Consider the following 17047-nt stretch of genomic DNA (forward strand, 5'->3'; position numbering starts at 1 on the left):
GACCTCCACTCAGAGATTCGATTATACCAGCTAAATAGCATAAAAGGCCTGTCAGAGTGAAAATGGGAAAAACTCCTCCTCAAACTATAACCTAAGTCCCGTTTTTGTAACAATAAACTTTCTAACTGTCTACTTCCAAACAGCAGGCAGCCCACATGACACACTGTAAGGACAGATAACCACTTCTCCAGATGAAAGCTCTCTGAGGTACAAGTCCCATGATACTTGCTTCAGTTGTTTTCCAGGAGCTAAGAGGCCACTGCCATCTGGTTCAGATGGGTCAAGAAATTCTTCCTGGGCTTGCACAAATGTCCTCAGGTGACCTTTGACATGGAAGAGCCTGAACTCTTCACCCCCTGATCATGTCAATACTGTACCTTCAAATAGGCCACATATGAAGAAACATGATGATGGATTGCGCCTGCATAGATCAGCAATTCCTTGAACTTTAGTCACCCTTTCTAGCTTCCAGTCACATCTACCTGTGCTCTCCCTAAAATCTCATAAATTCTCAAGACCCCTTCTTACAGGAAGGGAGCTTTGAGACTTGTTCTCCCATCTCCATGCTTGGCTGCCTTGCAAATAAATTCCTTTCTCTGCCACATATCTGCAAGTCTTAGTGATTGGCTTGCTGCACTTGGGGCAAACTGAACTTGATTAGGTATGTAAGTTGACCTGCCATGTAAGATAGTCCAGGGGCACCTGGGTGGCACAGTCAGTTGAGCATCTGACTTTTGGGTTGTAGCTCAGGTCACGATCTCAGGATTGTGAGATGGAGCCCTGCCTGGGGCTCTCTGCTCAGCACAGAATCTGCCGAAGACTCTCTCCCTCTTCCTCTGCCCCTCCCCCTGCTCTCTTGCTCTCAAAAAAGTAAATCCTAAAAAATAAAATAGTCCAGAGAAGATGATTTTCATCATCTCTGGCTTGGTGAGATTAGGAGATCTGGGAATCTGGCAGACCTTGGCAGAGCTCACTGGTATCTGTCTTTCCACTCATTTGGGGCACAAAAAAGGATACTCCCTTCCCTCTTTCAGAAAGGGGGCCGTGTGATTATTTTTATCCACGACAGACTGAATGGAAGCACTTCCAGGCCCTATCAGGAAAGAATAGTTATAAGATTCCACGCTCTGTCCTCCCTTGCTGTGGCAACCAAGGAAGATACGTATTCCAGATGGTACTGCCTGTCAGCCTGGGTTCTGACTGTGTAGAGCAGAGTACCACACCCTACCCTTAGCTGAACATATACCATGAGCATGAAATAAAGTTTTGTTGTGTAAAACACTGAGATTTTTAAAAAATATTTTATTTATTTATAAATAAATAAATCTGAGAGACACAGAGAGGCAGAGACATAGGCAGAGGGAGAAGCAAGCTCCCTTCAGGGAGCCCGATGTGCAAATGGATCCCAGGACCCCAGGATCACGACCTGAGCCAAAGGCAGATGCTCAACCACTGAGCCACCTAGGTGCCCCAACACTGAGATTTTTTTTTTTTTTTTTTATGATAGTCGCACAGAGAGAGAGAGAGAGAGGCAGAGACACAGGCAGAGGGAGAAGCAGGCTCCATGCACCGGGAGCCTGACGTGGGATTCGATCCTGGGTCTCCAGGACTGCACCCTGGGCCAAAGGCAGGCGCTAAACTGCTGCGCCACCCAGGGATCCCCAACACTGAGATTTTGAAGGATAATTTCCTACCACAGTATAACCTCCCCAAATGTGACTATTATGAAGTTGTTTTTTGGTTGTTTTGGGTTTTTTTCTCATCTGCATTTTCTGACTTTTGGGTTTTTATATAATTTATAGACAATAAAAACCCTATAAAATTATTTTGATGAAAAAATAATTTAAAATATGGGGCATCTGGCTGACTCAGGTAAAGCATGCAAGTCTTGATTACAGGGTCGTGAGTTCAAGTCCCACACTGGGTATAGGGATTACTCAAAAATAAAATAAAAATAAAAAATCTGCCAGAGGGGTATGCCCTGTCTTTATTAGCCAATATGTGAATGTTGATTACCCACACTGAAGAACTGTTAATAGGTCCAGATACTTGGAGTCACTACATTTTAAAAAAATTTTTAAAGTTTATTTATTTTTTAGTCATCTCTATATCCAATGTGGGACTCAAACTCCAAGATCAAGAGTTGCATGCTCTTCCAACTGAGCCAGCCAGGTGCCCCCCAGAGTCAATACATTTTAAATTAGGGTTAGTTATACTCTGTTATCAAACTCTCCTCTTCAATCCTTCTCTAATACTGAATATTTTTACCAAGAGATTTGGTCTCCATGGGATAAAATTGGAAAACTCTTCTGCTTCCCCTTCACATCTGCCTTCTGCATAGTGCTCTCCATGCCCTGCATGAAACCTCTTGCAGATCCCTTCCCTTGTTAAGTATTTTTCAGTCACAAGAGTAGTCTTACTGCAGTAGTAAAAATATGTTGTCCAAGATAACAAGTACAGCTCTAAAATTCATTCAAGCTAAAGGTTCTCCCCTTCTCTAGCTCTTGCCTTAGACAGATGTGAAACTTACTGTGATGAAGGAAGGTATGCCAGGCTTCTCCACATCCCTGCCTTTACTCTCAGTGTATATTTTTCCTCTCTCCCTGACTAGCTGCTGTTTCTGAACTGCCCTCCCCCAGCATTTGGTGCAGGAGAAGGGATTAGGGGGAAACTGCAGTCTTTCCTGGGTTGTGCAGGATACTGTCATCTTGGAAAGCTGGTTCCCTGTGGGCATGGAGTATTCACAAATGTTGGCTCTTTCTCTCTTATGTCACCTTTGTGGACTTTTTTAATGACTTTCCTGCTGAGAGCTAGGTAATACCTCTTCTCTGGTTGACTGCCTATTACTTCCTCCCCACCTCCAGCCCCTGGCTTTACAGAGATTCATCCCACATAAAACTCACTCTCCCTGGCACCTGGGTGGTTCAGTCTGCCTTCAGCTCCAGTCAGGATCCCAGTGTCCTGGGATGGAGCCCGGCTTTGGGCTCCCTGCTTAGTGGGGAGCCTGCTTCTCTCTCTCCTTCTGCTGCTCCACCTGCTTGTGCTCTCTCTCCTTGTAAAATAAATAAAATCTTTAAAAATAAATAAATAAATAAATAAATAAATAAATAAATAAATAAATAAACTAACTAACTCACTCTCCTGGCGTCCCTTTCTGTCACACATCATAGAAAGGATTGATTGATGGATCAATTTTAAGTTTTATTTAAATTTCAGTTTATTAACATACAGTGTAATATTAGTTTCAGGGGTACAATTCAGTGATGACCCTTTACAAACAACACCTGGTGCTCATCACATGCCCTCCTTAATCCCCAACACCTTATTTCACGCATCACACCACCCACCTCCCCTCTGGTTAACCATCAGTTTGTTTTCTATAGTTAAGAGACTGTTTCTTGGTTTGCCTCTTTTTTTCCCCTATTCTTGTCTGTTTCATTTTTTAAATTCCACATGTGAGTGAAATCATGTGGTATTTGTCTTTCTTTGACCAAGTTATTTTGCTTAGAGTAATATTCTCTAACTCCATCCACATTGTTGCAAATGGCTAGATTTCATTCTTTTTATGGCTGAATGTTAGTCCATATATCTATATACCACATCTTCTTTATCCATTCATTGGTCGATGGACATTTGGGCTGTTTCCATAATTTGGCTGTTGTAAATAATGCTGCTATAAACATTGAGGTGATATATCCCTTTGAATTAGTATTTTTGTATTAATTGAGTAAATATCTAGTAGTGCAATTGCTGGATCATAGGGTAGTTCTATTTTTAACTTTTTGAGGAAACTTCATACTGTTTTCCACGGTGGCTGTATCAGTTTGCGTTCCTACTAACAGTGCAGGAGGGTTCCCCTTCCTCCACATCCTCGCCAACACCTGTTGTTTCTTGTGTTGTTGATTTTAGCCATTCTGACAGGTGTGAGGTGATATTTCATTATAGCTTTGATTTGTAGTTCCCTGATGATGGATGGGTGATGTTGAGCACCGTTTCATGTCTCTGTTGGCCTTCTGTGTGTCTTCTTTGGAAAAATGTCTACTCATGTCTTCTGCCCATTTTTTATTAGATTCAGAAGGATCCTTTTATTTATTTATTTTTAAAGATTTTATTTATTTATTCATGAGAGACACAGAGTTAGAGAGGCAGAGACACAGGCAGAGGGAGAAGCAGGCTCCGTACAGGGAGCCTGATGTGGGATTCGATCCCGGGACCCCAGGATCACACCCTGAGTCAAAGGCAGATGCTCAACCTCTGAGCCACCTAGGCGCCCCAGAAGGATCCTTTTAAAATGATTCCAGGTTGGTTTCCTTCTAGGTACACTTAACCCACAGGACAATTTATGCATCTTTTCCCTGCTGACAAGGGCAATGCAGTTCATTCTCCATGCCACACACCTTACTTGCCATTCCAGGGAAGCCAGTCAGCCCACATCTTGCTTTTGGACTTCATCAGGTGGGAGTTAGGATATCAATCCCAAACTTGATATCAACTTCCGAACACCACCCCAGGAGATACAGGCCAAACATTCTGAGTGGTGCTAGTGGAGGCCTCTAACAACTCACCTGGCTTTAGGCAAAGGGAACAACCACTCTCCCTCCCCAGAGTGGCAGAAGAAGAAATTCAGAACCCACAGATAACTCTCCAACACAATCCTTATTCTCTTATACAAACTGTAGAACATTAGTAAAGCTGGCAGACTTGGTCACAATCTCTTCCAATTTCCCTTTGAAGTGGATGGTGAGGGGAGGGGTACCTGACATCCACTTTGATCAGCAAAAGACAAGAGCCAATGAATAATTTTTCCCCATTTCTTCTATTACTTCACCTCTCCCAAGATGATCTTATGAAACAGTTTGTTAATTGAGAACAGAGGCCCCAGATCCAGCAATCACTTTCATTTAGTGTTGCTTTCTACTTTTGAGGCCTTTGCTAAAAGTCCTAAGACAACAGGAAGAATCTAATTAACAACCTGGAAGATCTAATATCCTGTTAAACTATTGTCTGTCATTAATTTAAGAAACTCTTACTAGACTTCTTTTTTTAAAAAGTAGGCTCCAGGGACGTCTGGGTGGCTCAGTGGTTAGACGTCTGCCTTCGGCACAGGGCACCGGACCCGGGATTGGGTCCCACATTGGGCTCTCTGCATGGAGCCTGCTTCTCCTTCTGCCTATGTCTCTGCCTTTCTCTGTGTGTCTCTCATGAATAAATAAATAAAATCTTTAAAAAATAAAAAAATAAAAAGTAGGCTCCATGCCCAGCATGGAGCCCAAAGTGGGGCTTTAACTCATGACTCTGAGATCAAGACTTGAGCCAGAGGGGATCCCTGGGTGGCTCAGCGGTTTGGCACCTGCCTTTGGCCCAGGGCGCGATCCTGGAGTCCTGGGATCGAGTCCCACATCGGGCTTCCGGTGCATGGAGCCTGCTTCTCCCTCCTCCTGTGTCTCTGCCTCTCTCTCTCTCTATGTCTATCATAAGTAAATAAATGAATATTAAAAAAAAAAAGACCTGAGCCAGACCAAGAGTTGGATACTTAACTAACTGAGCCACCCAGGTGCCTGCTCTTACTAGACTTCTGATGAAAATGGTGAGATGGGTTTACACATACACACACACACTCACTATAGCAGACCTATAGCAATGACAGATAAAATTTGAAAATGGAAGGGGCTCCTGGTTAGCTCAATTGGTTAAGCATCAGACTCTTGGTTTCCACTCCAGTCGTGATCCCAAGGTCATGAGATTGAGCCCTGCATGGGGCTGTGCACTCAATGTGGAGTCTGTTTAAGATTCTTTCTTTCTAAAAAAAAAAAAAGATTCTTTCTTTCTCTCCCACTCCCTCAGCCCCTCCCACCTCTCAAATAAATAAATAAATAATAAATTAAAAATAAATAAAACTTTGAAAAGGGAAAAGAGACCTAGGCTTTAAAACAAGATAAAGCTCCCCTGTGAATATTTGCAAATCCCACAGATCCCCTAGGCTTTGAAATAAGTCTAGAAGTAAGGGTAGCAGTCAGAGATTTCACTCCTGTGTATGGAGATATAAGTGCTTCCCAGGGTGGGGAGGACCTGGGATAGATTTTTAGCTTGAAGCCAAGGACACTCTGACCCTTACATGCAAGCTGAACACAACTATTGCCAACCTTCTACTTGTGTTTATAACTTTATTGGAAGTTATGTGCCAAGTGAGTAGGAGGACAAAAATGTTGACAGTCTAGTTGAGAACTGAGCCTAGGCACTTGCTTCTCAGTGAATGGAATGGCAGTACTTTGGTAACACTAATTCCTATATACTATCAATAACCAATTAGAAAATATGATTTTATGTTAAACATGGTGGATTCAATCCATGCATCATCACTATTAAGTCCCTAAACTCCTCTAAAATGAAAATAAAGGGTTTCATTTGTCCGATTTTTAAGGTGTATCCTCATACACGCAACTTCCAAGTGTGAAGGAGATAATGCCCAGTGGGGTAGAACTTTGATCAGCAAAAGCCAAGAGCCAATGAATAATTTTCCCCCATTTCTTCTATTACCTCACCTCTCCCAAGATGATCTTACGAAACAGTTTGTTAAATGAGAACAGAGGCCCCAGATCCAGCAATCACTTTCATTTAGTGGCCACCAGGTTGATGAAACCATCCTCCTGTTGGTTATCCTTACTTTCCTGTGTCACTCTCCTTGTCCCTCACACCTGCTCCCTAGACTCTCTGATAATACAATGTGGCTCTGGTTTGGGGGGAACTAGGCTAACACAACTGATAAGGAAAAGATTGATATAACTGAGTTCATTACTATTAACTCCTGCTTATCAAAAGATGCCACTAAGAGAATGGAGTCAGAAAAGGTATGTGCTACACATAAAAAAGGACTCATAGCCACAATATATAAACAACAGTTGTAATATAACAAAAAACCAGAAACTTCGATCAAAATATGGACAAAATACTTGAGTAGGTGATCAAAAGTGAAAATCTAGGGTGCTTAGGTGTCTCAGTTGGCTGAGTGTCTGTCTGCCTTCAGCTCTGGTCATGATCCCAGGGTCCTGGGATTGAGCCCCACATTGGGCTTCCTGTTCAATGGGAAGGCTGCTTCTCCTTCTCTCTCTTCCTGCCACTCCTCCTGCTTGTGCTTTCTCTGTCAAATGAATAAATAAAATTAACAAAACAAAGTGGAAATCCAAATGGCAAATAAACATGTAAAAACTCACAAATGATCATGAAAATGCAAAGTAAAACCATAATGAACTACTACTTTACACTTACTAACAGGGGTAAAATTCCAGATGTTGGTGAGGATGTGGAACAAGGGACATTCACATACACTGCAGATGGGACTGTAAAACAGTCCCACTTTGGAAAACAGTCTGGCATTATCTATTAAAGTTGAAAATGACTATACAATTCTATTCCTAAATACATATCCTAAGAAATGCAAGTACAAGTTTACTGGGAGATATATATAAGAATGCTCACAGAAGGGGCACCGGGGTGGCCCAGTCGGTTGAGCATCTGACTCTAGATTTCGGCTAAGGCATGATCTCAGGGTTGTGGGATCAGGTTCTGTGCTCGGTTCCCACCCAAATCTGCTTGGGATTCTCTCTCTCCCTCTCCCTCTACTTCTCCCCCCACTCACAATTTCTCTCTCTCTCTCTCAGATAAATAATCTTAAAAAATGCTCACAGATTTGTTATAATAGACAAATAGTCCACATATTCTTCAACAGTAAAATGGATACATTTTGGTATGTTTATAGAATGGTATACCATACAGAGTTGAAAATTAACAAACTGCTTAATTCAATAACATAAATAAATCTTAAGAACGTAACATTGAACCAAAGGAAATAGTTACAAAACTAGTACATACTGCATGATTCCATTTATAAAAAAATTTTAAATGGGCACAACGAAACTATAGTGAATAGGAGTGCATTCTTCGGTGATGCATTATAAGGAAAAGCAATCTGAAGGCCATAAAAATCAGCATGGTGGTCATTATAAGTATGGAAGGGTGGATGTTCTGATTCAGGAGATGGGGGGGAGCTTCTAGGATATTGGCATCGTTCCATGTCTTTACTTGGGTGATCATTTTTCCACAGATAACAGGTTTTCATAACTTAGTAAGCTGCACGTTTATGTTTCATGCATATTTGTGTATGGTTTGAAAATTTTTACAATATAAAAGAGTTAAAGAGAGAGAGAGAAGAAAAATTGTAGCCTATGAACTTGAAGTCCAGGTGTAATTACTAGTGTGCTAGCAAGCAATTTATATTCCTAAGATGTGATAGCCAGCCTCCAAAATGGCCCTTATGATCTCTGTCTCTTGGGATTCACACCTTAGTATAGTCCCTTCCTATATGGTAGTAGGGTTGGTCTGTGAGACCAGTAGAAAAGACTGCTTATAGGGACTGCTGGGTGGCTCAGTGAATTGAGTGTCTCTGCCTTTGGCTCCGGTTGTGGTCCCAGGGTCCTTGGATAGAGCCCCGTATCAGGCTCCCTGCTCAGTAGGGAGTCTGTTTCTCCCTCTCCCTCTGCCCCTCCTCCCTGCTTGTTTCCTTCTCTTTCTCTCTCTCTCTCTTTCTCGTGCTCTCTCTCAAATAAGTAAATAAAATCTTAAAAAAAAAAAGAAAAAAGAAAAAAGAAAAGACTGCTTATGAAATAATTTAAAAACCAAACTAACAAGGGCACCTGGCTGGCTCAGTCGGTAGAGCATGCAACTTTTGATCTTGAGGTTGTGAGTTCCAGACCCATGCTGGGTGTAGAGATAGATAAATTTGATACGCAAATCATCTTTTAGAGAATTAAGCAAACACTTATCTATTAGCATCTACAACTTCATGTGTGTTTTACATAAATCTCTAGAATTACTCCAGGTATGTGTATTGTATTTTGGGATATATTGGTGTACATGCTAGCGGTTTCATGTTAAAAGGTTGGGGAAATGCTTGGTAATAAACATTAGTGTTAGCTGTTAATATTGTTGTTGGTGTTAGTTTTTTAAAGATATTTTATATCTTTTTAAAATATATAAGGATATTTTTAAAGATTTTTACTTATTTATTTGAGAGAGAGAGACATGCACGGGGCGGGGGAGGGTCAGAGGGCAAAGGACAGAAAGAATATCAAACAGACTCCCCACTGAGTATGGAGCCTGACAGGGCTCAATTCTAGGACCCCAAGATCATGACCAAAATCAAGTGAGATGCTAACCGACTGAGCCACCGAGGTGCCCCAAGACTTTTTTTTTTTTAGATTTTATTTATTTTACATGAGAGACATAGAGAGAAGCAGAGATACAGGTAGAGGGAGAAGCAGGCTCCCCTCAGGGGGCCCAATGCGGACTTGATCCCAGGGCCCCAGGATCACGACCTGAGCCAAAGGCAAAAGCTCAACCACTGAGCCTACCCAGGTGCCCCCAGATTAATAATCTATCTACATACAAATTTTAGATTGTAAAAGATAAAACAATTAAGTTTCTAGAAGCTAACGTAAGAGAAAATCTTGATGACTTTCAATAAGCAAAGAAAGATTTCTTAAATAGGACACAAAAAACACTAACTATAAATGAAACAACTGGCATATAACACTGTACTAAAATTAAAAACTTTAGAGGTACCTGGATGGCTCAGTTGGTTAAGTGGTTGACACTTGATTTTGGCTCAGGTCATGATCTCGGGGCCTTGGAATTGAGACCCAGATTGGGTTCCCTGTACAGCAGAGAGTCTGCTTCAGGATTCTCTCTCCCTCTGCTCCTCCCCTCCTAAAATAAATACATATATCTTTAAATTAGAAACTTTGGTTTATCAAAAAACACCATTAAAAGAATGAAAACATAAGTCATAGAATGAGGGACGACACTTGCAAAAACATTTAACCAACAAAGTGCTCATACTAGAGTATACAAATAACTTGTACATTGATAAGAAAAATATAGGCAATCCAATTAATAATAGGCAAAGACTTGAACAATCATTTAACAAAAGCAGCTATCCAGTGGTTATTAAGTATGTGAAAAGGTGTGGGGTGCATGGGTGGCTTAGTCAGTTAAGTGCTTGACTCTTGATTTTGGTTCAGGTCATGATCTCAGGGTTGTGAAGATCAAGGTTCATATCTGGCTCCATGCTGGGCATGGAGCCTTCTTTTTTTTTTTTTTTTTTTTTTTTTTTTTTTTTTTTTTTTTTTTTTTTTTTTTTATTTTTATTTTTTATTTATTTATGATAGTCATACAGAGAGAGAGAGAGAGAGAGGCAGAGACACAGGCAGAGGGAGAAGCAGGCTCCATGCACCAGGAGCCCGATGTGGGATTCGATCCCGGGTCTCCAGGATCGCGCCCTGGGCCAAAGGCAGGCGCTAAACCGCTGCGCCACCCAGGGATCCCTGCATGGAGCCTTCTTAAGACTCTCTCTCTCTCCTCCTCTCCTTCTGCCCCTCCCCACCCTCTCTCTAAGAAAAAAAAAGTATGCAAAAGCGTTCTAAACTTTGTTATCATAGAAATAGAAAAAGATACACTGTACTAAACACTTAACTGGAATAATTAAAAAAGCAGGGAGCCTAGGTTGAGCTTCTGACTCTATTTTGGCTCGAGTCATGATCTTAGGGTTGTGAAATAGAGCCCAGAGTTGGGCTCCATACTGGGCATGAAGCCTGCGTGCAGTTCTTGCTCTGTCTCTCTCCCTCTGCTTCTCCTCCCTGCCCTCCCCTCCTCTCCTACCCCCTATCCCCTGCTCACATGCACACACACACTCCTTCTCTGAAGGAGAGAGGGAAAAAAAGAATAATTTAAAGATTAATAATACCAAGTGTAAACAAGGGCATAGAGTCATGAGAACTCTCATACAGGGCTGATGGGCATGTAAATTGGTACAACCACTTTGGAAAATTGTTTGGCAGTATTTACTAATGTTGAACATATGCTACGACCCAGGATTTCTAAGATATATACCCATCAGATATATGCACATATATTCATCAAAAAGACATGTACAGAAAAAAATTCTGGAAATGGATGGTGGTGATAGTTGTACAAAAATGTGAATAAGCTTAATGCCTCTGAATTGTACACTTAAAAATGATTAAAAGGTTAAGTATTCTGTGTTTTCCCCCAATAAAAATGACATACAAAAACATTCTTATGGCATTACTTATAGTAGTCAAAATTTTACTTTATTTTTATTTTATTTTATTTATGATAGGCACACAGTGAGAGAGAGAGAGAGGCAGAGACACAGGCAGAGGGAGAAGCAGGCTCCATGCACCAGGAGCCCGACTGTGGGATTCGATCCCGGGTCTCCAGGATTGCGCCCTGGGCCAAAGGCAGGCGCTAAACCGCTGCGCCACCCAGGGATCCCAAAATTTTACTTTATAATGAACACATGATAGTATATTCATATTCATACCATGGAATACCATATAGCAATGCAAAAAATAGACTACAGCTGTATGCAATAACTATACAGCTGTATGCATAACTGTTTGAATTTCACAGATAGAAGAAGCCAGACACACAAAATCCACAAACTGTATGATTTTATTTATGCTGGGTTCTTTGAAGCAGGCAAAATTAATTATGATGTTTGAAATTCAATGGTTACATGAGGGGGGCTTCTGGAATCCTGGGAATGTTCTATTTCTTGACTAAGATGTGTTCACTTTGTGACAATTCATCAAGCTATACTCTTAAGATTTTTTGTTCTGTATGTTAGATTTCAATTTTAAGTTTTTTTTTTTTTTTTAATTTTTTTTTAAATTTTTTATTTATTTATGATAGTTACAGAGAGAGAGAGAGGCAGAGACACAGGCAGAGGGAGAAGCAGGCTCCATGCACCGGGAGCCCGATGTGGGATTCGATCCCATGTCTCCAGGATCGCGCCCTGGGCCAAAGGCAGGCGCCAAACCGCTGCGCCACCCAGGGATCCCCAATTTTAAAAGTTTTTAAAAAGGAGGAGGAAGAGGAGATGAAGACCCTACTTTCATAAACTTAAAATTACAACTGTGGTAAATACAATGAACAAAAGGCACAGGATGGTTTGAGAACATATAGTAAGGAGATCTAACCTGGGAATAGAGGCTAAGGAGGGCTTCCAAAACAAGTGATGTTGGAGTTGAGTTCTGAAGGTGAGTAGGAGGCAGAAGTACAGAGTAAAGCCTTCTAGGCAGAAGGAACCCTTTATCTAGTGTTTCCCAATTTTTACGTTTTTTCATTGTCTTTGACTCTGTCCACTCCAGCCACCTATCTACCTAGTCTCCACCTATTCTTACTCAGGACTGAAGGAATAATTTCTTGACATACTTGTAATCCATTCCTGACCTAAGGTTGGGAAACAATTTTGCAAGTTATACAAATTATAGAGGTTTTTTGTTCTTGAATGATTTGAGAGTAAATTGCTATTTGTTGCCTCACTGCTCCTGGGTACTTCAGTAGGTTTTTCCTAAAATCAGGACATAACTCCAGTAAATACAAATAACATTGATATATAACTACCACTTAATTCTCAGATTCTCTTCAAGACTCTCCAGTTGTCCTAAAAAAATTCAGATCATAATCATATACTGCATTTCATTTTTTTTATCTTTTTAGTCCCATTCATTAGGAACAGTTCATTCTTTGCTTGACATTCATGACTTGGTATTTTAAAGGACTATAAGCCAGTTATTTCATGTGCCTCAATTTGGCTCTGTTGGGATTTCCTAATGGTTGGATTCAGGTTACACATCTTTGGTAGGAATAATATAGAAGGGATGATATGTTCCTCTCATTGAATCCTATCAGGTGGTGCAAGACTTCAAACATTCTTTCCCAGTGCTGAAAAGGTGTACTTTCATCACTTGATGAAGGTGATATCTGCCAGGCTTATCTACTGTGAAGTGTCTTTTTTCTTTAGGAATTTGTAAGTATTTTGTGGAGAAGTATCTGAAACTGTAAATGTCCTGTTCATCATATAATCCACTCATTCTTTTATCCAACTATAGACTAGTGGTTTCTGATTATATTCAATGAACAGTAATCTGTTACTATCATTGTTTATTTTGATCCTCAAATTGTCCCCAGTTTTGCCAGTGAGAGCCCATTCTGTGTTCTTTTTTTTTTTTAATTTTTATTTGTTTATGATAGTCACACACAGAGAGAGAGGCAGAGACACAGGCAGAGGGAGAAGCAGGCTCCGTGCACTGGGAGCCCGACGTGGGATTCGATCCCGGGTCTCCAGGATCGTGCCCTGGGCCAAAGGCAGGCGCCAAACCGCTGCGCCACCCAGGGATCCCCATTCTGTGTTCTTTTGACACATTTCCATTATTCTTTGAGTACTTCCTTCTTTTTGGGCATGACAAAATATTCAGCTTATCTTGTACTTTCCTTCTTTCCAGTGGTGGAGTCAGACATTCCTGTAAGAAGTCTTGGCTCCTTTCAGTGAGAAGTAATACTTAGAATCCAAGATCTGTGTAGTAGGTGTGTTCATTGTTATTGGGGTATCACCATATCCTGGCCTTCTCAGTGCACAGAACTAGAAAATGTATGTATGTATATACACACATATATACATATCTATATTTACCTATCTATCTATATCTATATCTATCTATATCTATCTATCTATCTATCTATCTATCTATCTATCTATCTATCTATCTCCTTCTTGAATAACATGAGTTCACAAAGGTATCACTAATTATGGTATAACTCCACAGGGCTCAATCTAGTTTCTTCCCTTTCCATATTCATTACTTTCTTATGTGACACTGACAAACTTGGATCCTCAACAACTTTACTTATCGATCAGTCTCTCTGTATGTAACTGGTCTCCCTCTGCCATCACCATTCCTTCCCCTGTGCAGATACCCTTCTCATTTCACTTGGACTCTGACACCCTGTTCCAGGCTGATGCACAATATCCCCCAATGTGAACACTCTCCTATGACATCCCACACAGGGCAACCACATCAAATAGAAGCTCTCCTTTCCCTCAGGGGCTCTAATGCCAATCCCAGGCTACCCTTGCCTGGACAACCTCCTTACCTTGCTGCACATGACAAGCCCAATGATTCCTTTTTTTTTTTAAGATTTATTTATTTTATTTGAGAGAGAGAAAGAGAGAGAGAACATGAGTAGGGAGAGGGGGAGAGGGAGAAAATCTTCAAGCAGACTCCCTGCCGAGCAGGGAGCCTGATATGGGGCCCGGTCCCAGGACCCTGAAATCACAACCTGAGCCAAAACCAAGAGTTGGATGCTTAACCAACTAAGCCACCAGGTGCCCCAACCCAATGATTCTTTGTCCAAGTAAGTGTGGAAGATGTTGCTAGTTCCTACCTAATATTCACATCTTCTTTATGGGTTGAATTGTGTGCCCCAGAAAAAGATGTTAGAGTCCTCACCCCAAGTACCTCAGAATGTAATCTTACTCAGAGATAGGAAGGCCCTAAATTCCACTAGATTGTTCACTTTGAAATGGTTATTTTAAAAAATAATAATAAAATAAAAAATAAAATTAAATGGTTATTTTTTTATTATGTGAATGTTACCTCAATTTAAAAAGAAAAAAGACAATAAAGGAACTAAGAAGGCAAATATTCAAGAACAAAGGAAATAAGAGGAATAATGAGAACAACAGGAGATGTTAACAAAATTTAGGAAGATAGAAAGTAAATGGTGATGGGTAACTGACTCAGCAAAACAGAAAACAGGCATGCAGAGAGGTGTCCCAAAAGAGACCAGATGATTCATAAACAGAAATCTGATTATCTTAGAGACCCCAGGTACCTCCAACACTGGGATTGGAGGTGGTACTGAAATAGTAGAATTGGGTTTTAAGTTGGTATGAGGAGTAGTTGGATCCCTTGGCCTCTTCCCCCCTATGTAGCCAGATGATTGCCCCCTTCCTTCCCCAACAGATGGGAGGTTATTTCTAGAGCAGTCTCCATAGCAGAGCATGGTGATGAGATTTCATACTGAAAAACAGGACAACAGTCTGGCAAGACCTTCCAATCCTTTTTTTAACCTGTTTCCAGAATGCAGGCAGGCAAGCCTATATTCCTAGCCAGGAGACTGAAGGACTCTCCCTTAAAGAAACTGAATCACCCCCAGAAAAAAGGTGTATACACACCAACATTTGAGGAACTCTGCAATGAAGCCCACTTACCCACAAGCCCAAGCCATGCACCTAGAGCTACTCAGCTTCTTAGTGTGTCTCTCTTAAATACAAGTTACAGCCAAGGATTACCAGCTGAGAACCACCTGTAACCTGAACATCAGAAATTAAATTTAAATTTAAATTAAATTAAAATTTCTGAGGGGAGTATCTAGCTGGTTCAGTTGGAAGAATGTGTGACACTTGATCTTGGTGTCATGAGTTTAGGCCGCATGTTGAGTGTCGAGATTACTTCAATAAATAAATATTTAAAAAGAAAAAAAGAAAGGAAAAAGAAACTCTGAGGGACAAAGAAAAGAGAGCCAAAGGAAAATTAAAACTAAATGAGATAATATCCTCAAAAAGACATGAGATGGTATTGTGACCATGAGACAAGAGAAATAACTATAAAACAAAATCAGAAAAGGGTATTTGGAAATTAAAACTATAATGACCAATGGAGTGCCTGGGTGGCTCAGTCAGTTGAGCACCTGACTCTTGGTTTTGGCTCAGGTCATAGTCTCAGGATCATGAGTGAGACTGAGCCCCACATCCAGCTCCATCTTCAGTGGAGAGTCTGCTTGAAGATTCTTTCCCTCTGTCTTTCCCCCCTACTTGTGCAAGCTCTCTTTCTCTGTCCCTCTAAAAATTAAATAAAATAAATATTTCCCAAAAAACTGTAAGGGGAAAAATAACAATTTACATTAAAGAGTGGAGTTTAAGGACAAGGAAACCCCCCAGAATGTGGAACAAATGCGAAAGAGATGGACATTGGGGAAAAATAAAACTTTAAAAGATTAGATGATCAGTTCAGGAAATCTTATGTCTGACTAATAAAAACTCTAGAGAGATCAGAGATAAGAGAGGGGAAGAAATTATCAAAGAAATAAAATAATACATAAAAATTCCCAGAACCAAAGGATGAGTCTCCAAATTGGAAGTCTCTCTGAGTGCCCAATACATACAATGAATGAAAAAGACCCATTGTAAGATGGCTGGAAGTTTCAGAACACTGACAATAAAAAGAATATCCTACAATCTTCCAGAGACAAAAGGAGGCCATGTACAGAGGATTTGGGATAGAGTGGTATTGGCTTCTCAGTAGGTACAATGCAGTAAAAATACTGAGTGAAAAATGATTTTCAACTTAGACTTGATACCCAGCTAAACTATCTGTGGTAGCTTTGCAAAGATGGCCCTCAATGAACTACACTTCTTAATAATTATAGCCTTGTGTGGTCCCTTCCAACTCTGAATGCAGGTTAGTCTATGATTCATGTTAACCAATAGAGTTCGGTGGAGATGACACTGGGCCAGTTCTGTTCCTGGCCTTTAAAAAACTGGTGGGGTGCCTGGGTGGCTCACTCAGTTAAGCATCTGCCTTTGGCTCAGGTTATGATCCTGAGATCCTGGGACTGAGCCCCACATTGGGCTCCCTGTTCAGCGGGGAGCCTGCTTCTCCTTCTTCCTCTACCTGCCACTCCCCCTGCTTGTGCTCTCTCTGTGTGTCAAATAAATGAGTAAAATCTTAAAAAAAAGAACTGGTAGTTTCCATTTCCTCCTTTTTGGAAAGCTTTTGCATTGAGGAGCCTAAGGTGCTATGTAGGAAGTCCAGCACTCTGCTGGAGAGGCCACAGGGCATGGTCTCTGAGCCTACAGAGAGAACAAGAGACAGAGAAAAGAGACAGATTCTAAGGAATTGGCTCATATAGTTCTGGAGATTCAGAAGTCCCAAGATCTGTAGTCAGCAAGCTGAAGATCTAGGACCACCAACAGTATGATTCTAGTTTAAAAGCCAGCAGGCCAATGTTTCAGCTGAGTCTGAAGGCAGAAAAAAACTGATGTCCTAGCCCAAACAATCAGGCAGTAGTTTCCTCTTACTTGCAGGAGGGTCAGCCTTTTTTGTTCTATTCAGGCCTTCAACTG

General features: G+C 40.9%; 1 long non-coding RNA gene across 3 annotated transcripts in view; it reads right to left on the reverse strand.

The window, feature by feature from the left end:
• Positions 1-6882: 6882 nt before the first annotated feature.
• LOC112641627 (uncharacterized) overlaps positions 6883-17047 on the reverse strand; it is a 47044-nt gene continuing 36879 nt past the window's right edge. For all 3 annotated transcript variants that reach the window (XR_004804078.2, XR_003124738.3, XR_004804080.2), the window contains exons 4-5: positions 9619-9762; positions 6883-7138 (exon numbers count right to left, since the gene is read on the reverse strand). This is a non-coding gene — a long non-coding RNA (uncharacterized LOC112641627). The remainder of the gene's footprint in view (positions 7139-9618; positions 9763-17047) is intronic.

Source organism: Canis lupus, chromosome 12 (assembly GCF_003254725.2).
Source record: "Canis lupus dingo isolate Sandy chromosome 12, ASM325472v2, whole genome shotgun sequence".
In the NCBI taxonomy this organism is placed as follows: domain Eukaryota; kingdom Metazoa; phylum Chordata; class Mammalia; order Carnivora; family Canidae; genus Canis; species Canis lupus.